Source organism: Equus caballus, chromosome X (genome assembly GCF_041296265.1).
Source record: "Equus caballus isolate H_3958 breed thoroughbred chromosome X, TB-T2T, whole genome shotgun sequence".
In the NCBI taxonomy this organism is placed as follows: domain Eukaryota; kingdom Metazoa; phylum Chordata; class Mammalia; order Perissodactyla; family Equidae; genus Equus; species Equus caballus.
Genome location: NC_091715.1, coordinates 32,182,401 through 32,209,587, shown reverse-complemented (window position 1 = coordinate 32,209,587; position 27,187 = coordinate 32,182,401). Strand labels below are relative to the sequence as shown.

At 43.6% G+C, this 27,187-nt stretch overlaps 1 long non-coding RNA gene across 1 annotated transcript in view; it reads right to left on the bottom strand.

Annotated features, from left to right (window-relative positions):
* Positions 1 to 23,539, bottom strand: part of LOC102148413 (uncharacterized) — a 47,249-nt gene extending 23,710 nt beyond the window's left edge. Inside the window, exons 1-3 of the long non-coding RNA XR_002805363.2 lie at positions 23,106 to 23,539; positions 6,238 to 6,333; positions 5,330 to 5,422 (exon numbers count right to left, since the gene is read on the bottom strand). This is a non-coding gene — a long non-coding RNA (uncharacterized lncRNA). The remainder of the gene's footprint in view (positions 1 to 5,329; positions 5,423 to 6,237; positions 6,334 to 23,105) is intronic.
* Between the last annotated feature and the right edge of the window lie 3,648 nt (positions 23,540 to 27,187).

The window sequence follows — 27,187 nt, the reverse complement described above, 5'->3', positions numbered from 1 at the left end:
CACTGATGTTCTACAGGCAAAAGCCACTGTGACCATTTCCTCACACTTAGGAGAAACGGGCTGATACAGCTGATATGTTTATTCATATCTTCACTAGGTTGTGAAATCCTCGAATGCAAAGATTGTAAACCCTATGGCCCCCACCACGCCCCTGTGTTGACCAAATCACATGCATGCGTACTCCAGATCCTTACACGGTGCGCACGCCACTGTGTGTTCCTTGTCTGTTGATCATTTTGCAAAGATTTGGGTAAAATGGGGAGGGGATCCCAGATGAAAATAAAAGGGTACAGCTCTGCATTGTTCTCCTGCCTTTCTACTGCTGAGTGATCTTGAATGAATTAGTAAATTCTTCTGGGTTACCGTTTTCCCAACCAGAAAATGGATAAATCACCCTCTGTTTACGAAGTACCCCGGTAAGACAACTGGAAAGACAATCAAAAGTTTATCGAGTCAGATCTTTCAACCAGAATAAAAATTAAACCATGACACTTTGGATAAAACTCAATATTTTGTTAGTCAAATTCCATCGAAATTATACTTAGGTACATTAACTTAATTTAAGAACTAGTGGCAAATTATATTACTATTTGATACATTACTGCTCTGCATAATTATTTAATCAGAGCTCCCCTGAAACAAATTAATGCTGATGCAACCTAATTTTTTCATTCTGAAATAGTTCAAGAATACAGAAAATTATCGAGAATAATATAATGAACACCCATACACCTAGCATCCAGCTTTTTTGAAGATTCACATTCTGCCATGTTTTCTTCACACATTTTCTTAAGAAACAACACATTAGAGATCCAGCTGAAGCTCCCTGTGTATCCCTGTCTCGTTCCCTTCCTTTCCCTCTTTTCCCAGGGGTAAGAACCTAAAACCGATGTGATTCGTGCCACATGTCGCATACCCTCAGCCCACCTCTGGTTTCAGCCTTCAGCCACACTGGCAGTATCCTATCTTCAGGGCCCACCTCAAGTCTCTGCTTCTTTACTCCAAGGCTTTCCTCAAAACCCTGAGGAGTGTGCCTAACCTTCCAGTTACATCACAAAAGTATGTGGGAATTAGCACCTTCAGAAGAAAACTCAACACATGGGAACAGAGCCTTGTAGAAACGCCCTTAGGATGGACAATTCCCACAGGTCCCAGTGGAGTTGAGCCCTTTTCCTTAAAGCAGTGACCTAAATAACAACCCCTTTCCTGGCCTTTCCCCTTGTCTTGTCTTGCTGTCCCTGCTCCTTCACTCCTATTCCCTGGGATCACCCCTCAATAAATGTCCTGCACACAAGTTCTGGTCTCAGGCTCCCTGGAGGAGAACCCAGTCTAAGACATGGCTCTCCTGCAATTGCATACTGCTTATAGGCAGGGGCGGTCCCATCGCTCATGTGCTTGCACGCAGCCAGAGACAATGTGTAGTATTCTTTTGCATGTTTTTAAAGGTTATATAAATGGTGTCATACTATACTTGCTTTTTGCGTTTGTGACTTATTTACTTATTTCATAGCTTTCCACACGTGGAAAAATAACCAGGCACAAAACACATTTGGCTTCCAAATGTGAATAATTGTATTCCTATCCAATTGACTATACTCTAGGTTAAGTCTTTCTCAATTCATATCACATTAACATCTAAAGGTACTTTTGAACTTGAAAAATCTCAGTACAGAGTAAATTTTCCAATTAGATGCAAATGTTTGTATACACAGAAGACCGAGAGTCATACTTTAGCAAAAGTATTAATTTCCTGGGGTAAAGAATTACCTTATTTCACTGAATTAGGTGTTCGCCATCATTATCACATCTTAATAAGTTCTTGAGTTACTGCAGCTCTTTCTCTTCATGATGCGATTTTACACGTAGTGTCTCAATTGCCTCTCAGCTCTGTGAAAGTCTGATTTATCTGTTTCCCCCACATACCTAGCTCAGTGTCTTGCACATAGTGGGCATTCAATAAATATTTATTGAATGAATGAATGACTCACCATTTCATTCATGAGAATACTGAGGCCCCGAAAGATAAAAAAAAAAAACATTGAGAACACATAGCTAATGAGTGGCAGACCTGGAAGTAGAACCCAGGTCTAGGAGCCAAAATTTGATTCAGTGCATTTTGAAATCTGTATAATAACGTCACATTATCTTCCAGAATTAGTGGTTACAGTAGTACCACTCCAGTGCTTTCTTTTGTTCAAGGATCAGTTTATCAAAGCAGCAGGCTAGGATATTTTCCCTTAACATGGAGGACTGGCAGAATCCAGAATATAACCCAGTCTCCGTGGGAAAGAAACTGCTATCTCTTTTTCTTTTTCTTTTCCACTCTTTTTTAATATTGAGATATAACTTACATGCAATAAAATTGAAAGATCACAGTTACATGAAATTTTATATTTACTCGCCACCAGATTAAGATACAACATTTCCAGCTATTCCCAAATTTTCTTCATGGCCCATCTCAGTCAATTACACCCTCCATCCTGCCAAACATGATCGCTGTTCATACTTCTCTCACCATAGATTACTTTTTGCCTGTTTCGGGACTTTGTTTAAATGCAGTCATGCAGTATGTATTTTTTTGACATCTAACTTCTTTCACTCACTATTACGTCTATGAGACACCTCAATGTTGCATGTATCAGTAGTCACTCCTTTTTCATTGCTGTGTGGTATTTCACTGTATGAATATACAGCAATTTTCTTACCCATTCAACTATTGATATATATTATAGGTTGTTTCCAGTTTGGAGCTATTATGAATAAAGCTGCCATGAACATTCTTAATCATGTCTTTTGGAGGATATAAAACCCCATTTCTCTTGGGTACATGCCCAGAAGTGGTTTGCTAGTCATAGGATTGGCATATATTTCGCTTCAATAGACATACTTTGGAGAAAGTGCAAAAGGTTTCCCTCATCTGGAAAGGCTGGCAGGGAGCAGAGCTCCTGTTACTAAATGTCTCCTCATTAAAAACCATAGAGTCTTTCACTGGAAGAAACCTGAAAGAGGCAATGATCTGGCCTCTCCCATGATATCTGAGTCCTTCCCTCACTCCAGTCACAGCTGACCTGAGCTGGGCCAGAAGTCACTACCTCTGAAGGACTTGGACAGTCCTGCTTCCTTGTGGCTTCCACCTACTCGTCCCTTTAAATCCCCTATGCCTCAGGTAGAACCATACATACTCATTTGGCTTGGGTCTCATTCCCCCAATCCTTCTTTTGGCACTGAACAGTAGACCAGAGTTGGCTCAGATAGGAGCGAAATCTGTTTCCAGTTGAAAATGGATTAAGGTTCACCACAATTTCCATCAGTATTGATGGCGATGATGAGCACACTAAGCAGAGGTGTTGCACGATGACAGGCTAGAAAAGTCAAAGGGTTCAGTCAACTATTGATCATCTCACTGTGGGTGTCACATGTCATGGACTCTCAGAGCCTGAAAGGCCCTTGGAGATCATCCAACTCAACATTTATTCAATGCCAAATCCCCAAAGTATTTCCAAACCTCTGTTTAAGCATGTTCAAGGCAGAGAACTTAGCTCATTCTGAAGCAACCCATCCCATACTCACATGGATACACTTCCTAGAAAGTTCTTCTACCTTTTAGCTTGAAACTGCCTTCTTTTGATTTCACCTATTGGTCCTTGTTTTGTACTTTGAGATTCTTGAAATGAGCTTTTTTTTCATTCAGCCATTCTGCAAATATTATAGCAGCCCTTTCAATACTGGCGAAAGCTGTCCTCATTTGGTAGGTGAGTTTAAGAAGGATGGAACCAGCGGCTAGGGGCTTAGGATGAGGGAAACGCTGTCTCATGTCATAGCTTTTATAATTTGTTATTCTTTACTAGTAACTTTTCTATTTTTAATTTTGCTGTGGCTTCACTGATCATCAAAGAGGAAACATGCAGACTTCTATTATGTACCAAGGCCATGGTGATATCTCCCTTATCATAACTCAGGGCCCTTGTACTCTGGCAGTTGACCAGAGCAGGATCTGGCCTATCTACTGAGCCCTCTGGGCCAATCTGGTTGGCAGTCTGGTACGTGGTAATGTAGACTCAGTATGGTCTTTGTAGTCAAATTAATACGTCAAAAATCAGTATGCTGGTTTACCCATCTCTTTGCATCTCAGTTTCCTTTACTGCAAAATCTGGCTTTTAATACCCACTTCAAAAGAACATTTTAAGAATTAGATATGCTCATTTATATAAAGTACTTGGCACCATGCAAAGCACACAAAAGATGCTCCATAACGTTCTCTTCCCTAACCTTGCTCCCATTGCTGCTTTTGAAATCATGAATATCTAGTCATGAAAAGGAACTGCAATATGGTACCATGGAAAGACCTACGAAATTGTCTTCCATTCTAAGCCCAGGCTGCTAATTTTAGTGCTGTGAGCCTTAAACTAGTGATGACCCTTGAGAAAGTCACTTAACTTCTCTGAACCTTAGATATTGAATAAATTGAATTAGGTGCTTCCTAGTCTTACAGGTACCTTTAAAATACTTGTACCCAGGATACTATCTTTCTGAACACCACCAACGAAGCTGTTCAAAGGACACTAGAATTTTCCCCAAGGGTTTCATCTCCAAAGTCAACTCCACAAGAGGCAATTTTTTGCCCAGATTATCTGTTTATCTAAATACCTCCATATACTCCTAGTGGGTTTTGACACATCTTATATAATACAACATTTTACATCTTAAGAATATCCATGATATGGAGCCTTCTGAAATTCTCAGAGAGGGTCCATGGGAATTCAGCAACCTTTAGTACTTATCAACCCAATTCATCTATGGGAGGAGGGGTTTTCAAATGCATACACACCTGATAACAGAGGTCAAGAGCTGAGCAGGATGGGGCTGGACTGCGAGGGCAGCTTAAGGTCATGCAACCATACGTGACATTGCTGACACAGTGGCCCTGCCAACTGTCTCTCTGTCTCCCTGACCCCTGGCATGCAGCTGGTAACTTGACAGCTGGGAATGTGTGCCCTGGGCACTGTTGGGGTGATAATCACTCAGCCCTTGGAGACCCTAGGACAGCTCATTGTACCCCTCACTGAAAAAACTCTAGCCAAATACAATAGCCTTGATGGTAAGTCCTACAGTTTGGCATGAATGCCAGCCCAGCCCATCATCCATTTATTTGAAATCAGCTAACATTTACTGAGGGTCCTCTCTGCTTCATCTGTTAGAGGGGAACTGGAAAAATAAATCAGATTGCCTATAGAGCCTCAAGTCTGCATTTCTACCCTGGGCCTCGCCAGGAAAATGTCTTTTCAAGAACGTGTGCCCCCATTTCCAACCTCTCCCAACTGGGCCCAACCTGATGTGTTGAATTGTTCAACTCTTTAGAGAGTAGAAATCCAGTTTCCTCCTCTGCATAATTCTGATCTTTTTTTCAGGTGCAATTTTTCTCCTAGAACAGGACAGAAATACAAAGTAAACCTTCTGGAATGCGCTAACATGCCACAGCTTCCCTTCCCACAAGATCTTGCTAGTCCTGGGCCAGATCTGTCTACATATGAGGTCCTTGATCAGGGCAACTCATTCACGGGGAGGACATGCACACATCGCTAATCCAGGCATTTTCTAAGAAAGACAATAAGAATGAAACTAAACCAAATCATTCATCTGCCAGAGCTAAGAATGAAGGAAGAGGCTACAGGGAGGGGAGGGGAGAGAGGGGAGGAGGCAGTACAAGAGATCTAAGGTGGCATCCTGGCATCCTACCAAGAAGAGGAGCAGAATCAGAGGGTCCTGTTGCAGACTCTATAATCTCACTGATCTGAGATTGAGGTTAAGCAAGGCTGACAAAGTGGTTCATCAAATCAGAGGCGAACCCCACATCTATTGGATCTCATTAATTCCCAGACCGCTTTATTGTGAATCCCAATCAGTTCAGCCCACCACGTGGCACTTTCGTCTCTCCACACTTGCTTCTGCCATCCATCTATTGGTGGCCTGACTCTGTTCCCCGAAATAATTTCACTGTTCCTGTCACGCGGGAGACTGGCTGGCTGCTAGGAATCCTAAAAGCTCTGTAGGTGGTGAGCGGGACAGCAACTGGCGACTCACATTTACCAAAGGCCTTTCTATTTTTAATTTTTTGAAAATATTCCACGCTAAAGTTTCCTTTCTCTCCCTCCCACCCTTTGTGGTATTTTTAGGCCATGCAGGCTTTTCAGAACGAGCATCTAGCTTGCTGGGAGCTGCAATAGCTTTTCCCCTTACCTGCCAGTCACGGTGTAGTACAGGCATGTGTCATGTGGAGAGCCGGTCCTTTTACTCCAGTCTTTTACACGGGCAGCGCTTCTGTGTGCTGCTAATCTGTCAAGAAATCAAAGACACATCAGCCTCAAAGGGGAGGCCCTGGCCCCACAGCTGCCTGCCAGGGTTATTATGAAGGCCCATCCATCCTGTACCAAGAGCTCGCTGGGAGCAACTGGCAGCAGACAGGGGAAAGCCAGAGATCAGGGATCTGAGCAGGGAAAGGCGATTTGGGTGAGAGGAGGGTGGGAAGGGGCACAAGGGATCAGGACTTGAAAGATGAAAGCACCCTGGGGATGCTGCAGTCAGGACTGCTTTCGGGCAAGGACAGACATGAGAATTATCTGAGATGCTTGTGGGGGAGACCAAAGGTCCACCCAGCCCAGGGTCTCCTCTGTCAGGGGTAGCTCAGGAGCTTCTATGGGAAAGAGAGAGGGGTGGAGCAAGCTTGTGAGCTGTCCTCCTTTCTATCACCCTCCCCATCGCTCCTGCAGGTCCAGAGAGAGGCCTTGCAGCTGCCTGGCCCTCCCTCAAAAACTACTGGAAAAGAGTAACCGACAGAATCTATTGGGGCGGTAGTTCTCGAAGTGTTACCCCAGACAGCGGGCAGCAGCAGCCCCTGGGAACTTGTCAGAAATGCAGATTCTTAGGCCTCACCCCAGACCCGCTGAGTCAGAAAGTCTGGGATCTGGGCCCAGTGTTCTGTGTTTTAGCCAGCCCTCCCAGGGATTCTGACGCACATTCCAGTTTGATGACCACTGTATTAGGAAAAACAAGGCAGGGATAGCCACTGAGGAGTCAACTGAAGGAGAATTTTTTAAGTGTGTAAGAGAATGGGATAGAAACGTTGGGATTCATAGTCACTTCTCATATGACGTCTGAAATGAAATGAAAATGAATGAAATGAATGCTATCAGTATCTAAAAAAGCAAAATGGCCATAGCCTAGAGAAGAAAGAAAGATAACTTTTTAAAACCAATGTTATAATGTTAACAAGACCCTATCTGATGTTTCATTTGGGGAGGGGGGTGGATTTTCAGTTGAAAAACTGTTTGTAGTCTGTTTGGACTGGTGCGTGGTGTTTTGATTATGAAGAGAACATCCCCAAAGACCCTGCCTGCTGAAAATTGCTGAGTCCCTTCAAAGCTTGTGCTTGAAAAGTCACATAAATATGTTATAGTGATTGCTAGTGTTTCTAAAAGGACAACTTTTAAATTAAAATTCTTGGCTGTTCAATATCGTAGAATAAGGCTCACAGCCTTCCTTCTTATTTACTGAGAAAATTGCAGTCCTCAGAAGTGAAATCCCACACGCGCCTCCCACCGGCTAGCCCCACCTCCTGCATCTCTACACCCTGCCACTCCACATCCCCTTGGGCAGGACCTTCCCTCACTGCCGTAAGGCCAGCTCCTCCTTGTGCCCTGGAATCCCATGGCTCTCACCTCTTCAAAGATGCTTCTCCTGCAATCATCGATTGCCCCTCCTGACTGGGAAGTCCCATCTGCATGTAAACCTTCTGAACTGTGGCCCGCCTTATCAGTCTCTCTTGACCCCATCACTACCACCAGCTGCCACTCCATTTCCCTCCTCCGTTTTATAGTTAAACTAATGTGAAATAAGTCTAAGCTTGCTGTCCCCACTTTCTTTTCTCCTGTTCTTTCCAGATCCCTTTCCAATCAGGCTTCCAGCCTCACCTACTCCACTGAAATTACCCTCCCCCAGCTACCAATGACTTCCATGTTGTCAAACCCAGGGGCCCGTGCTCCATCTCCCCGGCTCGGCCTCTCAGCAGCCTTTGACATAGTTCTCACCTCATTGGCCACTCCTTCTCTGTCTCTTCCCTGAATCCACTTCACTTCTCCCTGTCCTCAACTTTGGACTTTCCCAGACCACTCTGAGTCCCTCGCCCACTCTCGCTGTACATACTTTCCTGGTGAGCTCATCCAGTCCCACAGCTTTAAATATCATCCACCAGGAAATCCAGAACTATCCAGAATCAACCATTTCTCTCCACCTCCACTGCTACCGCCCTGGTCCAAGCCCCCATCAACTCTCACTTAGATTATTGCAGTAGCTTCCACCTTTGTCCTACTGGTCTATTCTCTTTTAAATTGGTCCTTTTAAAAGGCAAGTTAGATCATGTTGCTTTTCCACTCAAAACCTCCTCAAGTTGTCCCATCTCACAAACAATAAAATACAAATCTATACCCAGACGTGCAATGCCCTGCATGACTCTGCCTTGGTTTCCTCCAGGACCTCATCTCCTACCGATTTCCCTGTCACGATTGGGCTCCAGCTGCTCTGGCCTCATTGATGGTCCTTAAACCTGCTGAGCTGCTCCCACCTCAGGACCTTTGCACTTGCCATTTTCTCTGCCTAGAATGCTCTTCCTCTATCTCTACATTTCTTCCTTCCTGACTTCACTCACAGGTCTGCTCAAATGCCACCTTCCCAGAGAGGTTTTTCCAAACCTCTCTATCTGAAGTCATCTATACATCCCCACTCCATCCAACCCCATCATCTATCGTTTTACGCTGCATTATTGTTTTTCATAGCACTTATCACTACCTGGCATGTTAGATATTTACCTGCTTATTTATTGTCTACCTCCCTCATGTAGAATATAAGCTCCATGTTCTCCAGTATCTAGAATAGTGCCTGGCACACAGTAGGCTGCCAGTAATATTTTTTTGATTAAATTAATGAATAAATGAACAAAAATAATATTGTCTGCCCCACAGAAGAAGAAAGTGAGGGCAGAGTCTTCTCTGTCCTAGAAACTTGACACTTAACAGGGCACTTATCAGTTCCCTGGAAAATTCTACACCTTCTCCCCTGGTTCAGTGTAGAATTAATTCTTACAATTTATGATGATCCTCATCTTTTCGATCACATCAGAGTTTCTTGTTGAACTTTAAAAAAATATGAATGTCTGTCTCTACCCTAAGGAGCTCCTGATTAGGGAGGTCAGTATTAAGACTCTGAAAAGTAGACTCTTAAGAGTGGAGTGGAGTGGTTAGGAGCATGGACTCTGAAGGCGTGCCCTCCATTTTGAATCTTGACCCCACCGTTGCTGTGGGACCTCGGGCAGGTGACTGCACCTCTCTCAGCCTCAGTTTTCTAATTTGCAAAGTAGTTATAATAATTGTACTCCTATTTCATGGGATTGTTGTGATAATTAATGAATTTATTTTATATATTCATTATATAAATTCATTATATATATTCATTATATAAATTTGTGTGTGTGTGTGTGTGTATATATATATATAAACTCCTTAGAACAATGCCCGGATGTAATAAGCATGAACTATTATTATCTATATTATATATGTTTCTTGGTTGATTCTGGTGTATAACCAGGTTTGGAAATTGCTGATGTGGCCTGTAGACATCACTAAATGAGAGCAAAAGGAGATCTCCATGATGGGTAGGGCATGCCTGAGGTTGAGGAGACATGAGACGGCACACACTCGGCTGGTTTCGCAAGAGTGATAGGACTGAGGAGATCATGGGACAGGCACAGTGCTCTCTGACGGGCACTCGTGAACTCTGCACTGGCCTAGAGGATTCAGCCCCTTCTGAGTTATACGCTACGGGGTTATTCTTACTCAGCTAACCAGTTCAAGGGCAGGTGAATTGTCTTCTCCAGCCAAAGCTGGTGATAGAAAGATCCACGTGCTGTCCTCGGGGCTGCTAGGGCCTAGAGAATATCAGGGGTGCTAGCCAGGCCCAGCTTGGTTGGGGCACAGTAGGCAGCAATAGCCCATCCTCCAAGATTCCAGGAGCCCCCATGCTCCTCACAAAAACCTTCCCAACCTGCTCCCTAATGTCAGAAATCCCATTAGTAGGGGACACACTTTTCTTGCCACAGCAAAAGATGCTTAAAACACAAATGCCTCTAGAAGCAGCACAGATGTAAGTTGATGACAACACTTTTGACCAGAAAAGCTGTCATTCTGCAAAGGAGGTTTTGATAGGGACACTAGCATGCTCTCTGCCCCATTCCACCCAAACTCTCCTATTTTCCGCTCCTATTGAGATCACAGTAGCTGGGAGACTTAATTCACCTGAAGAGGTCCAATGTAAATGGCATGGTAGTGATTTACATTTTTCTAAGTCATTTCTTTTGTGGGGCATGGTTTCATTTAGCTCAAGCAAAACTGGCAGGGCTGGCCCAGCCTTTCATTCTACCAGTGAGCCAAACCAAGATTTTACCTGCTGACGGCCAGTGTAAGGTATGTATATCATTCATTGGTTCCATCAACAATTATTTACTGGGCCCCCGCCAAGAACTGGGATGTGATAAGAATAACATCCTGACAGAAGTTCAGGAACTGACCCCTCTCTATGTATATCGTTTTGGAAGGTCACCCTTTGCTTTACTCAAACTATTTTCCAAGCTCATCTTTTGAAGACTGCCTCCCAGACCCAGATTTAGGCTCATGAAGGAAAATCTGTTATATTTTCTCTAAAGTTGGTGGAAATGTTACCACTTCTCCCCACTTCTGATACCCCTCCATCCCTGCATCCTTTCTCCCCCACATCTCTCCCTCCCAGCTCCTTCTCTGAATGCCTGCAGTTCCTGGAGGGCCCTCAGGAGTCTGGCCTGTCTCTCCAGGACTAAGACAGCTCCCTGCCCATTGGCCTGGCTGTCAGCATCCAGGTTTCTTCTTTATCTCCTTTTGGGTCTCCCTGTGGTCTCTACCCTTGCAGATTCACTGTGTGAGAACTGTAGCCACTACCTGGGAAGGGCTGGTCTAAAGGGGTTGACCTCCCAGCCCTCACTAGTTACTTTCTCTTAGGAGATAGTAACAGACTTTTCCAGAACAATCCTTTTGTGAGGCAAGTCTCTCCATTAGATCCAGCCAGATAACATTCCCAAACACTGCTTTTGTATCCATCTCTCCCCAGTTTTCCCTGATTGGCTTTCCCTCAAACCTGCAGAAGGGGCGAAGAGGACAACCAAGCCACAGCCCACAGCTGATCACACTTGAGCAGCTCAAGTGTCCCTGACATTATCTGTGACCTGGAAGCAGTGCAGCCATCTTGGCTGCACTCCAAAAGGTACTGCTTGTGTTGGTGACAGTAGCCACCGTGTGTTGTGCACTTACAACAGGAAGATCATAGCGCCAGGTACTTTATACAAGTGACCTCATTTATTCTCCTCAGCCTCCCTACAAAATAGATATTCTCATCTTCATTGTACAGGTAAGGAATTGAGGCAAGGAGAAAGGAGGGAACTTACCCAAGCTCATATAGTGAGTCAATGCTTTTGACCATTACATTGTCCTGCTTTTTGAGAGATGCTGAGAGGCCTGTGGTTCAAAATTATCTTTGAATTGTCCCTTCCCTAAAGTATGCACACAGGCACGCACCCACACACACACACACAAACACACATGGCACACTCCTACTTCACTACAATTAATAACCAGAATTGTTAGCACATTAACCCAAAGGATTCATTAGATTCTATAACTTGGCTTATATAATCTGGAAGATGTAAACCAAAACAGACTCCTAAGGAGATGGTAAGAACCTCTGAGCCTATCTTTAGAAGAAGTTCTAGTATAGAAGAAGCACTGAATCAGGAGTCCGAAATCCTGGGTTGTGGTTCTCGCATCGCCACTTGTGAACCCTGTGACTTTGGGAATATTTCTTTATCTCTCAAGCCTCAGTTTCTTCATCTGTAAAGTGGGAACTATGATACCTCCTTTACTTGCATCATGAATAGAATCAAATAAGATAATAGAGGGGTGTTTTATCGAGACTCTTGTCAAGAGAGAAGACAATAAATGCCTTAGTGCATTCAAGCCATTATTGTTTGGACAGTATGAATTTTATAGACACCAACTCAAGTATACAGAATTGTAACTTTTTAAAATTTCCTATAAATCGGACTTGAATTCTATCTGGGGCTCCCATCTGTCTGATGCAGAAATCATAGTCCAATCACTGATAGGCTGTCAGACACTTCAGTGGTTTTCTAAGTCATCCAGATTGAAACTCAAACAAACTCAGAATTCCCTGTGTTACCCCTCCTCTTTCTCCTGAGCTGGAGCTCAGTTCCTGTCTTCCCCAAATGATGTCTCAGCATCAGCAGGAAGCGAGCCCTTCCTCTTGGTCTCCATCTGTCTAGGTCTTCTGAGACGCACCCGTGTCCTCGTTCTTCTCCAAGCTGGGTGGTCTACTCTCTACTAAGATGTCCCCCTATTTGGCATTATACCCTCTCTCTCTCTCTCTCGACTCCTCTCAGCCTAGCCCCTAAATATGGGCTTATTTCAAGATCCAGTACTCGGTCTCATACCATTTTTTTCTAGATTGTTTCCCTCAGACAGTTTATCCACCTTCCTGACTCCTCAAAGCTTACATCTAAGGTGAAGATCCTCAAATCACAGTTCTGGCCCCCATTTTTTCCCTAATCATCATAGAATCACGATATCAGTGTGGGAAGGAACCATCTGCCTGCAGGACTTACATCTCCAATTGATGGGTAGACATCCCCCCACTGGCTGCTTGTCAACCACCCAAAATTCACTATGGCTAAAATCAAACTTATCATTTGTTCCCCAGAGAGCCAGCTCCCCTCCGTGATGCCTTATGGTTCCAAAGGGAAGCCTCGAGACCTCCACTGCTCAGGTTCAAAGCTTAGAGCCTCTCTGAATTGTTCTTTCTCTCTCTCTCTTCACATCTGGTTGGGCCTCATGATGCTCAATTCTCACCAATTAAGGTCTCTGGAATCTGTTTTTCCTTTCTACTCATACTGGCACCACCAGAGCTCAGGCAATTATTGCTTCATGCCTCAAGTACTAAAATCGTATCCTGATTTGCTTCCAATTAAAATGCATCCTACCCGACAAGTCTCTTATCTACTTCTCTGTGACCTCCCAATCAATACTTGTTGAGACATAAGGGGTTCTTAATAGGTGATGCCAGGTTCACAGATGGGCTCCAGGAGAAACGGAGAACCCTTTAAAATTATACAAAACATTACTTAAATCAGGTGATTAGAAATTTTATTTAAAATGCAAATGTTTCTCAGAGAGGGAGCATGTCAACTTATATTCACACCTAAAAGTCAATGGCTTGTGTTGGGACCTCTCCCGAGACCAGACTGAAGGGAGAGAATGAAGGCCCTGGGGTCCAAAGATTGAGTCTTGGTTCATCCCCTTTTTCCACTTGAATGTCCACATTAGCCCTTGAATTGGTTTCTTGGACTCTGATCAGTCATTCATTCTTTCTTCATTCATTCATTCATTCATTCTCTATATATGGAACACATAGTATGTGCCAGAACTTTCCATATATCATTTCATTTCATCTTCATCACGAGCCTCTATGGAAGATTTTATTACACCCATTTTACAAATGAAGACATCAAGGCTTAGAGAGGTTAAATCCTTGGCCCAAGGTCACACAGCTGGACACAAGGGCTGGGATCCAAATCTAGTCTAACCCCAGTGCTCACATTCCTTCCAAAATACCTTTTTTCTACCCAATCTTCTGTGGGCCAGGCTCTGGCCCCGCCCTAAGAATATGAAAATGAAGAGAACTAAGTGAAATCATTTATTTGCACCTGGCTTTGGGCTTGACCCAAAGGAGAGATTCAAAACTGTTGGTTAAAAGAATAATCATTGAAAATAATCGTACTGAGTGCTCAACTTAAGGAATTGGCAGTGTGATAAGAGAGGGTCATCAGAGTGGCAAGGGGGCACCAAGCAGCAAGGTCTAATCGCTGGAGGCAATCAGGGTGCTCATTGTCCAATGGCAGAGGACAGACAAGTAGCCAATTGACAATATTGTGTGATCCATTGAACAATGAGCAACTTCGAGCTGAAGGCTTGGCCCCTATTAGCTTCCCTTCCCTTCAACAAATAGCTATTAAATAAATCTAGCTGAATCTATAATTTTAAAGATGAAATTGAAACGAAGAAAAGAGAAGAAATAGAGGAGATAAGCTGTTAACCATGGGCACTTCTGAGTAGAAAAACTTAAATGCTAAATTTTCCCTTTCTTCTTTTCTTTATGTACTTAATTACTTAATGATCTACGGTGACGAAGTAGGCCTTTTGTCCACGGGAAAGGACACTATTTAAAGAAACAGAAGTAGAGGCAAGATCCCAGTGTCAAAGGTACAGAATCTCCCCCTCCATTCTTTTATCACAGAAGGTCGACACTTTTGTTGCATAACTTGACCGAGTGTAGCTGCCACGTGCTATTAAGGACAGTTTATCTTACAGATAAGCACAATGCCATTCTCAAAGGCTTGAAATTTGACTACACTGTACAGCAAAAATCAGGCATGAGATTTCAGCCAAACTAGAAAAGTAAGAAAACTAGCCTGATAGGGGCCTTAGTGCTGGTCCTAAGCATTTAGTGTAATTCCTTATCTGCCAAGGAGGCTGATGAGTTTCATTATTACCCATTTGATTGTTTCGAGGTCAACCCGGGTTTTTAATTAACCATTCTCTCATCCTTCTGCCCTCTTCTAACCAGAGGCCTGAAACTGCTACTAGCTCTTGGTGCCTTAGGAGGGAAATCCTTTCCTCAGACAGATATCAAAGCTGTCTAGCACACCATCCTTTTCCTCTTCTGCCTGCAAACAGCCTCTCTGCTCTCTCAGTGGACAATTTCCACTGTTAACGTGATACATCAAGGAGCCACCTCAGGGAGTCTTTGCTCCGGCGTCTCATTGGTGATTTCCAGCTCACCTCAAAAGCCAGCACAAAACTACACTTCTTCTTCTCTCCTTTCTTTGTTTTCAACTCCAAGCGACCTAGTTTCCCCCACACTTCATCCCCAAAAGGGGCGTGAGAGAGTTTGTGAAAAGCTCAGCAAGTGGACACAGACATGGACATAATAACGAGAGTAACTGAAAGGTCTGAGGTTCGTGTTGTTCCTTAATGATTTCTTCCAAGCTGACGTGAGAGGCCAGTTTCCAAGCAGAAAGAGCCACACCTATTATTTATCCTTATTAAGGATAAAAGCAAGAAGACATTTTATTCCAACTTTGTAGCTTCTTTTTTTCCCCATGTACAAACTGGGCTTTTATTTTCTTCCTGGATTCTTCGTTTCCCTTCCTTATTCGTTCCTGCAGCCTGAGCAGAGGCACAATCACATCTGTTCTTATTTCAGGGCTTTGCAGTTTTCCTTTCCCCCAAACCTCGGGAGGAGGTCAGGAATGAAATGGGGCTTCCCTCTGCATTTCCGTCTGCCTGTCCCGTGAGGCCTGTGGTGAGCCTTCCTTTCCCAGCCTAGCTCTCATGCTACCTGTTTCGCTCGTCTGGCCTACCCACAGGTTAAAAGGCTCCTTCCAGGCTAGGAAGACGGGAGCCGGTGAAATTAACACGAAGAAACAGATGCCTTAACTGTGGGGGTGTTTATAAAGAAAGTGCAGAGGACAAATAGCTTGCTGGAGGCAAGGGAGATCATTTTTTAACACAAGTGGCTATGGCTGCATTAGAGTTTCCTCAGAAGCAAGCCCGGCCAGCGTGATCTGTGATGGAAATTAGAAAGTATATTGGGGCCGGCCAGTGGCCGAATGATTAAGTTCGTGTGCTTCCCCTTCGGCGGTCCAGGGTTTTGCCAGGTCAGATCCTGGGCACAGACATGGCACCGCTCCTCAAGCCATGCTGAGGCGGCGTCCCACACAGCACAACCAGAAGGACCTACAACTAGAATATACAAATATGTACTGGGGGGCTTTGGGGAGAAGAAGAAGAAAAAAAGAAGATAGGTAACAGATGTTAGCTCAGGTGCCAGTCTTTAAAAAAAAAGAAAGTGTAAAGGATGCTGGGCATACAGATATCCTCGATAAGCAAGTAGAGGAAACTTATTTTGGACATTTCAAGGGTCTTTCCACGTCTAAGCACACACAAGCTCCTCTAGGTCACGCCCTGGCACATCAAATACATGACAGAGGGAGATGCAGGTGGCCATAGGCATTGCCTCCAGAATCCCCAGGTGAAGACAAGCCCGCGATAGCAGCTGGAGGGCAGAAAGTTCCACAGACATCATGTGGAGACTGTATTCACCAACTTTCGGAGAATGTGAGAAGCATAGAAAGATTTGTGTAAGTCAAGGTTATCTTGGAGTAGGGCTTTTCACCTGGGATCCATGGAGGCATAGAATTCAGAGGTCTGTGAACGTGGGAAAAGGTTGGCATTTTTATACTTAGCATCCTTTAACTAAAATTTAGCAGTTTCTTTGTTTATGAATGTAGGAAACAGACCACGGTTTTATTAGTAATCGCTGTGTCTTTGTTACCAATAAATGTCACAGATTCGTTTGCATCATTACAGTTGTTCAGAATACCCCAATATATCATTTCTGCTCATCTCTGCTTCAAAATTATAGCAATTATTAGAGCTGTCACTAGATCTTGTTGTTGAATGTATCAATAAAACACATAAATTGCTATATCACAAATGTGTTTACTAATATTTTGATAACTATATTTCAATATAATTGGCTCCCTTTTTAATCCTATGTATTTTTGATGCATTTTTAAAACATTCTTTTGAGAAGTAATCCATTGGCTTCACAAGACTACCAAAGGGGTCCATGGCAGAAAAAAACAGAAAGCAGCCCCGTCTTTGAGCAGCCATGTCAAGAGTCTCTAACGAATGGATATAGACAGCTTATTTTATAGAATCACCGCAACTCCACAAGCAAATTTGTCATCAATCCTGTTTTATGAGGGAGGAAACTGAGGCTTAAAGCAGAATCTAATTTCAAAGGCTGCGGTCTTTCCACTACATTACACACGCACATGAGCACACACACACACACACACACACAAATACACATATCTTTTTATGACTCCCAAATATCCAGTCAAAAATTCAATTAGCACAGACACTACTGGCCATCAAACTAAATTAACTAGTGATCTGTCTCTACAATGCCCCGTGAACTGGTTGAAACAATGAAAAATAACCTAACAGATGTTTTGTCTAATTGCACTCATAATTTGATGGCCCTCTTCCCCCTTCCCAAAGTGGCTGAGTAGGCCAAGAGTTTCCTGTTATGGGACACAAGTTAAATGAGCCCATCCTTTGGTCGTATGAGGGTGGGGAGGCCCTCCTCACCCTGCTGGGGCTCTGGCATCCAGGTCTAGGCTTCCACACCCCTGCCCCTTTCCACCCTGGACACCTACCCTGTTCTGCCTCACCTAATGGCCTTAGGACTAAATTATTCATGACAAGAAGGGAAGGGGAGGGCGGGGCAGGGCAGGGCTATAACCACATTTTCCCTGGACGCTAGGGAGAAAGACAGAAGGGTCTCTACCCTTATGGAATTAATGTTAAATATTTGACGACCAATAAGAAACAAATAGTTTCTCAAATAATGGATTAATTCATGACAACACTAGGGAGTGCCACAAAGGAAGAATTCAGCACATTACATAATAGGGGGTCCTCACCTAGCCTGGGGCATAAGAAAAGATTTCTCTGAGGAGACGGTGTTTGCAAACTCATCTTTTATAGTATTTATGGTTTTAATATCCTGCTGGCATGTAACCATCCTTTCCTTACCCTATGGGATATAAGTCAGGCCTCCACTCTGCAGTCTCCTCTGGAGTAGAAGGGTGGTTTTCCCACCAGTTCTAGTTGAAATTCTACCACTGAGAAGCAGGAGCTGGTGGCAAAGGTGTCTGTCATACGTGGTTAGTGCACAGCTTCTAACAGTTTGAGATGCCCCTGGCCTGTGTCACCCCAGCTAAGCTGAGTGAGGTTGAGAAGTGCAGCACACCCCAAGAGGCCCCGCTCCTCGCCCACCGCGGCAGCCTCCTGCAGGGACTGGGGAGCACCAGCCGCATGCCTCCTGTGGCAATCAGACGGCCTCCTTCCAATCCAATCAATCAAATGTTACAGCCCAGTGTCCCATTTGTGCCTGCTGTACAGCATAAATCCAGTGTCTTTTCAACTAGAAGCAGAACAGCTGCAGTGACGATGAGGGATCGGCTGGTGTGAGGCAGACGGGAGCTCCGACCCACCCAGGAGGGGAACCTCCTTTTCCCAGGAGACGAAGAGATTCACTCAAGGAAGGTTTGAAATTCCTACTTGAGAGCAAAATTACAGTGCATTCAGGAAGTCTCCTTCTGATAAATTATTCTGTGGTATTTTTTTCATCGCTTTTTTCTCCCTCCTGCCATCTTTTGACATCACTGATAATGGGTGCTAAGCAACATGGGAAAGGGAAGAAGAAAGAGGAACAAAGACATTATTGTTAACCAAAATCAAAAGTAATAAATTGAGTTTGTATGGTATTTTTAACAAATAAGCACAAAAACTCAGAATGAAGTCGTTTAGATTTCTTCCTAAGGCATCTGTTCTGTTGATGGGCATACGTAATCTCAGGACTTTTGGGGAAAATAATATTCCACCCACATAAGAAATATCCTCCTTCTTGGAACTTCTGATTCTTATACCTTTATTTATTGTCTTGATAACTACACTCTAGGGGTCATCTTTATTCTCTAGAGAAAGCCTTATTTAATGGTCATTAATAAAACAGATTTTCTTTGAATATATCAAACCCAACTCATGTTAATAATAACAAGAACGCTGCACCCACAATTCCATACATGACACTTAGAAATTTACCCATTACTGTTTTCTTAGCACAAAGAAAATAAGATTCCTTGTTTACCTTAATAGATTTTGATTTACTAGCTTTTAAAGTGGAAAAATAAAATCACTATCAATCATCTAGCTTTTCTTTAGCCTTCTAAATCATACAACTTGAAAATCTTCTAAGAGCAAAATAGAATTGTGCTTCTTTTAAAGAAATCAAATTTATTCAACATATCATTGGGTTTTGCAATTGCCACTTATAAGGAATCATTTGATTGTACTTAATCTAACAATAATTATTCAAATTCTTTCATATAGTGAAATTTATCAAAGTTCACATTTTTCAGTGTTTTTCTAGTTTATTCTTTCTTCTAAGCTTGTTTTGCTTGGACTTCTAGCTGAAGTATTAAAATGAACTGTTCTAATTGCATAGCATATTATTTCTCAAACTAATTCCGCAAAACACTGGTCTTCCATGAATCATTGAAACGCCAATAAAAAGAGGCTCCAAAGTCAAATAAGATCAGACACTGTAAATTGTATGTTCCAGGAAAGTCACAAAGCCCGTTGGCATGACAAGTGCTCAGAGGATCCTATTGTAAAGAAACCTGTATAACTTTATATGATTCAGGATTTCCAAAGCTTAAATAACCATAGACTTCCCCTCTTCCCCACTGCACCCATAATATAGATCACAGAACACTTCTAGTCCTCAGAACATAGTTTGGGAAACTCTTACGGCACGTGATGGCTGTGTCTACCTGGACATATGGTTTTGCAGACTATAGCTTAATTCATCCAAACTCATATACAGTCATGAGCTGCTAACTGGTTGTTTTCAAAGGAACTGCCCATTTGACTTCGCTCAAGAATTTCTTTGCTGCTCCTTTAAAAAATCACCTTCTGTAGACAGATACATCGACTGTCCCTCAATAAAGTTGAAAATCCAGTCAAGATCCTTTCCCTGGGACTGTCTCATTCTTCATTTCAAAAAGCTTGCCTTTTGTTTCAGTTCTGGTGTCTCACAGCTAACAATTTCAAGACAGAATCTCAGGGCTGAGAAATGAGAAACCTAGAGTGCGCGAGCTTGAAGAACTAGAAAACTCCAGTCCAAACCTTTCAATCTAAAGATGGAAGAACTGAAGCTCAAGATCCCATAACCACTAGTTGCAGGTTGGCCCTAAGAAGTCACACCCTTTCTCTACACCTCTCAGACCCAACATCATATTTCTCCTTTTTGTTTACCAGTAAACCAAGTTTAACTGTGCTGATCTCAGTACTGTTGGAGGTTCATGCTCACAAGGAGCACAGATATTTAGATACACGTATTCTACAGGTTGCCACAGGTACTTCCGATGGGGTAAACTCTCTTAGGGAAATTTATCATCACAGTGTGAGGTCTTAGAATCTCACATATGGACTTATTTCTTCACTAGGGTCTTGTAATTAATTCCAATTAAGGAAAACATTAAGTAATGCTTTCCAATTAGCCCACAAACGGTTTTCAACCCATGGTAGAATGCGTGTTTGTTCTTCGCTGGGGACATTAATATTATTAAACACTGATAAAAGACAGCATTCGTTGCCTGCATCTTGTGGCAGCTGCAGAATTGCTTTCTAGAGAAAGGACAGAGATACACTGTTTTTTCTTGGATCGTGCATTTGTTTGGGGTGGCTGTGGCAGTTGGAGGAGGAGAGCTAATGGAAATTATGAGGAAGCTCTAAAGCCTTGGGTGCCTGCCTCTCTCTTTCTCCCTCTCCTCCTTCCTCTTCCTGCTGTTGACCTAAGCACACTTCCCTGGGCAAGTGATGCTCACGGAAGTCAAATGCTACACCTGTGGCTAATTCTCAGGCAATACAAGGAAGACTCTGCCACATTAGAAGCAATTGGCTGTTTGCAGGAAGCACGATGATCTGTAGTCACATCTCATTAGGGGCGCCTGGGCCCTGTGGTGCACAAGTGAAGCAAACGCTGCCAATGTAATTTGTTTTATATGCCTAATTCTCTTCCTTATAATTAACATCTGAAATGTGAAAACAAAACGAGAGCTCTTTGCAGGCATCTGAGATCCAGTAGAGCACTTTCTGGGAGCCCGGGATTTTAGAGCACTACTCATCCTTACCAGGTCCTTTCCCACAACAAACAAAAGTGACAGCGGGGGGTGGGTCATCCATAGGTCACCCTGGAGGGCTAATCTCTGGAGCACTAGATGTGTGGGGAGGGAGGAGAGGGCAGAGTAGCAAGAGTCAGCACTATCCCCTACCCCAGGCATGGGTTTAACTGCTGTCATCTTCTCTAGGAGGCAGTCACTCTGCAAAGACAACTCAGCAGTGAGACAGCCATCAGTCAGGACCTAGCTGGATAGTGCCCCACGCAGCCTTTGAAGTTGTTCTTCTGCTGCTCTCCCTCCATTACAACTGGAAACAGTAAAACATGGAGGGACAGAGGAGAAATGTGGCATGATGGGTTTTCTGCCCCCAACCACCCTGGCAGACAGACTGTGGAACCAGGAGAGAAGGTCGTCCACAAAGTCTCTGCAATGGGAATGGGGCTGTGCAGTAAGTGTCTGGTTTGGCCATCAGATCTGGAGCCTGCACATCTAAGACGCACAAGATGAGATCAAATCTATGTCATGGGTGTGCCAAGTAACTCTCTTGGTTGCAAACACCAGAAACCGACCCCAGATCATTGAAGCTAAAGAAGAATTTGTTGGTAGGATGTTGGCGAGCTTGTAGACTTGACAAAAAAGCAAGAAGGTGGGATGAGCAAAAGAAGCTGGTGACTGCCAGCACAGATAGGGTCATGCTACAAGACCAGCCTGCTTAGAGGATCCCAGGCACTGCTGCCTCTGAACGCTGCCACTGTCACTGGAGGTCACTGCTAAACAATGGGTGCCCCTCACCTCCTTGTCTCCCAGCAATCTCCGTCCAGGAACATAGGAAGGGGGCTGAGATGTGGAGTGGCCAAAATATAACAAGTGTGCCCTAGCATTGGTCAGCACACTTGGCAGTATGTTGGTTGTTTTTTCAGTTAATTGGGTTTATGCTAAATCTTGGAAGAGTCAAAGATATGGCGGGAGATGTGTAATGACAGAGAAGACTGTTTTTAATTTCCCTTGGTATTCCCAGCCTCTATTATTCCTGACTAGCTTATGGCTAAGGTCTTTTTGTCATCCTCCTCTTCTTCTTTCTCCTCCTTCTTTCTATTTTTTCCTAACAATGTCAACAATCATTTCTTGAGCAATCATGCAATTTGTTAGATGATTTACATTCGTTACATCATTCAATCTCCGTGGAAATTCATGAAGCAGATATGATAATTCCCATTTTCAAGTAAGGAAATTAAGGATTTAAAAGTTAAGCAACTTGCCCAAAGTCACCCAGCTAATACATGACGGGAAGTGGAATTTGAACCCCAGTTTGGCTGACTCCAAAGCCTGAGGTTTAGGTGGAATAAAGGATCCCCTTTCAACATCAAAAAATCCATCGACACCAACAAGATAATAGTACATATAATATGTATTGATTTAAAAATGCATAAGGACAAAAGCAATGTTAATTCAGTATAAATTAAGATACATTTTATGAATCCCAATAGTATCTACATGCAATGTTTTATCAATCACACCAAGATCTACCTGCATTTGAAAAACATAGGTAAAGGATATGTTACTCATCCAGTCTTTCACGAGGCCCCTCACACATGCCCCTTACAATAACTGTTGTCCCCTCAACCCACCACCAGAGTGGCAGGCACATGACCTGAGTTCAGCCAATTGCTTCAGAACTTTGACATGAACCATAAGTCATGAACACCTGCACTAAAACCTAAAACTCTGTGGTTCCCAAGGAATGCGCATAATAAATGTTGGGGGAGGGAAGGGTGGAAGGGAGAGAGGGAGGGAGAGAGGAAAAGAGGAAGGAAGGGAGGGGGAAAGAAAGGGCAGGTTCAGTTAGGAGAAACTAGCAGGAGAAGCTAAGCCAACTTGAAGTTAAGGCTAACAGGTTCCTCATTTTCAAAGGTCAAGTCTAAAAATGTAAGCTCCTGCTGGAGTAACAGGCCAGCTTCACAGATCCTGGCAGGTGAACTAAAGCAGGAGTCTACAACCTTGAGGAGGAAACCAGGGACCAAAGGAGTGGGGAGCAAAGGAAAGAGCTTAAATGCTTAGACACGAGCTGGGTCACCCACAGAATGAAAGACACTAAACACCAAAAGCCACCCCCCACCACCTAATGTAGGGCTTCTCTTACCATCCAGCCAGGGAGCAGAGTAGGCCTCAGAGTTCCAGCCAGCCTGAGCACCTGAGTGCCTCCTGGATGACATCATTTCCTAGACTGTTCTCTGGGACACTCTCATTCTATGAGATCTTCATAGGGCTCTCTATGAAGAAAGACTTTGTACTCAAATTCTACTTCCCTCTTGGAGTTTTGCAGTCTACATGGGCATTTTAAAGGGCCTTGCGAATTTGAGGTAAAGAAACCTGTTTACCTTTGTTGAACAAAACTGACTTCCCAAACTTAGCTGATTCTGGAACCCTGTTTGACAGACGGCCCATTATCATCTCAGAGAGCACTCAGCTTCCAAGACAACAGCTAGGGAAACACTGCCCTACAACACTGACATCCTCTGGCAGTGTGGACCCTTCTGCCATGGAGCCGTGTCCTGAAGATCTCTCTCTCCTTCCCCTCAGCTTTCTGACTTGCACACTGATTAGGTTTCCATGCATATTCCTCCTGACATGGCCAATGGAAGTATTTTTAAGGTTGCTATGTCATCTCTTCTGGCAGCTCGATTTTCTAGTGTTGCAATCTGGGGCAAGCAGTGTTTGATTGGGTGGGAGTTCCGGAATGCCCAGACTTTTATGTGTCTTCTCCATTTGCCGGGAAGGGAGATGTTTTGATTCCTCAGCCTGGCTTTTCTCAACAAAATGATTGTCAGAGAGGCCCTTGCCCTTCCACTCTCCTGCTCTAGCCAGGAGGAGGGAGGTATCATTTAATGATTCTTACTTGTAAAGGATGTAAAAAGAAAACGTAGAGAAAGTAGGAGAAGTTGGAAGATTTCCAAAAGTTAGAGCCCCCGTTACTGTATTTCCAATCCTAGCCACAGACACAGCTGCAGACCCCAAAGACTTTGCTCTTAACAATTTAAGCAAGATTCTTTTAAGTTAATCATATACCACAAACCTTTAAAAGATAAAAAGTCATTTCCAGGCAGCAAACCATTTTTACAGCTCCCTGCTCATCTGTTTTGCCTGGCGGTGACAGACTTATCTCGCTCTGTCCTTGTCCTAAACTCAGATCCAACAGTGGGAATGGACAAAGATGCACAGAGAATTATCAAATATCAAAGAAGAAAATACAAAGTCTGTGTTTTCCCCAGTTGGAGTTTGCAATTCACCTGGGAAGTGTTTTGTAGTGTGTGGTGTGTTTCAAGTTTAAAACCACCACAGCCACAAAACTCTGAAAAAATAGCTGTGTGTGTGAGTGTGCGTGTTTGTGTGTATGTGTGTTCTTTTTGTTTTGTTTTTGTGAAGTGTAAGGGAGGATGTTTAACAGCCTAGTTCAGCACCTTCAGAGACTGGCTCTGTTCTCAGCCTTGAAATGGACTTGGCTGTTATCTCTAAGCAAGTCACCCTAGTAATCTACCCCGCTGTTTTCCCAACTCTAGAAATGGAACATACTTGCATTCAGTCCCCAAGATAAGGCACGTGGACTATTTTAAAAGTTAGCCAATCTGTCCCCTCTCAGGGGCTTTTCACAAGGTAGAGAGCGTTAATATTCTAAATGGTTCTAGCCCTCTAGCCTGTGCATGTTTCCAGTTGCTTCATCATCCGTACAGAGCCTTTTCTTTAATCTTCCCCATGAGCGTGTGCGCAGGTTCAAATGGTGATAATTACCATAAAACAATTGTGTTGTCCTTCTCCCAATAAAAATCGCTCTGTTAATCAGCCAACTCACAGCCCCCTTGTCTGAGGACCCTTATGCCAAACTGGCAGGGTAGAACGCTGCTGCAGATAAATTAGCCCACGTGTGATTGCATGCGAAAACACATTGATTGAGGATTTTTTTCCCTCTCCCGTTCAACCTGACAACTTGTCTAAATAGGCTTCTGCCACGACCTGACAGCTCGTGGACAAGCTGTATACAACAGACCATTAAGACAAAATGCTCTGAATATGGAGAGTACAAAACACGGACAAAGGGAGAAGATTGAAAGATAAAAGGATGAACAAAGGAAGTGGGGGGGGGGGGCTGTGAGGATGGGGCTTTAAGAGTTACCCTTTAATTGTGCTTTCGGAATTTGTCATGGGCTGGACTCTCCAAAGCAGACCCTGACATGGAGTTTGGGGTGAAGGCTGTTTATGAGGGATCAACAGCTGTGGAAAGCAGGAGGAGGAAGCATGATTGGGCACAGGGAGAAGTTAAGCTGAGATGCAGGCTGGACAAAGTCTCAGCCAATCCCCTTCCCCTGGGAGTCTTAGGCGTGGTCCTGTATTGGGCTGAAATGGTTGGGACTTTATCTGCCGCCCTCCCCAGGTTTTCACTCAGTCTTTGCAAAGGCGAGGGCGTGCTCTTGGACTGCGGTGCCTCCCTGCAGCCGAGGCAAACCCTGATCAAGCTGACAGCTGGGGTATACAGTCTTTCCTTGGAGGGGGATCTGAGCCATGCGTCTCTGTGTCTACCACAGAGATATATAGAACTGACTGTGTGATTCTAGCCCAGTTCTCTATAGTTCTACGTTTCCCATGTTATACATCTCCACGGATCACAGCATAATAACAACTCCTTTCATTAAGCGCTAACTAGCCCCATGCTATGAGCTGTACCTACTTTATCTCATTTAATTCTCATAACAACCCTATAATCCTTGTTTTGTAGGTGAAGAAACTGAGGGAAGAAAGATGGTAAAAGGTCATATAACCAGTAAATGGCAGAGTGGGTGTCTGAACGTGGGGCTGTGTGATTCCAAAGTCCACACACCTAATTATGGCACTGCTGACTGGAACAGATATAGATCTGTAGACCATGACTGCAACTCCTTCCCTGACCTTCAACCACAAAGATTTAACAGAAAACACTTTTATTAGGACTGTCGGAACTCACAAAAGAGCCCATTTCTTGGGCTGGGAGAAATAGCCATGTGTTCCAGTGGATCCTTGTCTCTCTTTGACTGCCAGACCCAATAAGTGTTTTATTTAGCATATAGTACCTTCTGCCGTCCCTGGTTGGCTTCCTGGGGGAGCGGGCTCTGAGAGATTAGCATGCAGGAGATTTAATAGGGCTTGCTCTTGGGATCAACACCTTAGGAAGGGAGGAGCAAGAAGCAGGAGTGAGCTGGTGAAGAAGTTGGACTGCAATACCATTTTATTGAAGGCCTCAGCTGATCCCTTAGGGATCCCTAGAGCTGAAATGGCTCATCAGAGTTGTCCTGACTTGGGGCAAGGGAACTGAGCCTTTTTATATTGTGCCAGATAGTCGCTGGGTATGGGATGTCCAGGGAATGGAGTATGACCTTGGGCTAGGTGGCTCTCTGTAGCTAAGACAAATCACAAAGTGGGACTCAGCTAAGGGCTGTCAGCTGTCAACACTCCCACCAGCTGGAGGAAGAAATACTTAATTCTTTAAAGGGGATCCATGAGGCAAATCACAGCATCCACCACTGTTATTTTCTTTCAAATACTCCAAGGGTTAAGTATTATTAGTCCCATTTTATAGGAGAGAAAACGGAGGGCAAGACAAGTCAATGACTTATCCAGAGACATGTAAGTAGATTTAATTATCAATTCATCCATTTAACAAATATTTATTGAGCACATTCTGTGTGCCAGGCACTGTGCTAGGTCCTGAGAATTTAATGGTGAACAAAAAAACACACTTGACTTCATCCAAATAATATTTTAACGTTGACAACCTTCCCAGATACAGAGAAACATTCAGAGGTTTGTCTATTTCTTTAGAATAGCTATCTAAAAATTTACTTGATCCAGGGAACAAACATTTGAAGCCCGTTTATACATATTGCTAAACTTCCTTCCAAGAGAGTTAAAAAATTGTAAACACAATTTCTCAAAATTTTGAGAATGGGAAAAGGAGAAACCGACTTGGCCATGAGATTCATGGTTAACACAATGAGGAAGTGTTCAGTATAAATCAACCTTAAACCAGCCAGCCAGTTTTCATCTGAAATCTCCAAAGGCACTGCAAATAGTAACACCTAATTCTTCATCGTTTCATTGATAGTATCAACGGCATCAACAACAAAAACCAACCAGTCAAGCACTAAACTTTTATCAAGCACCTATTCTCATTAGCACATTTCCTATTTAAGAAAT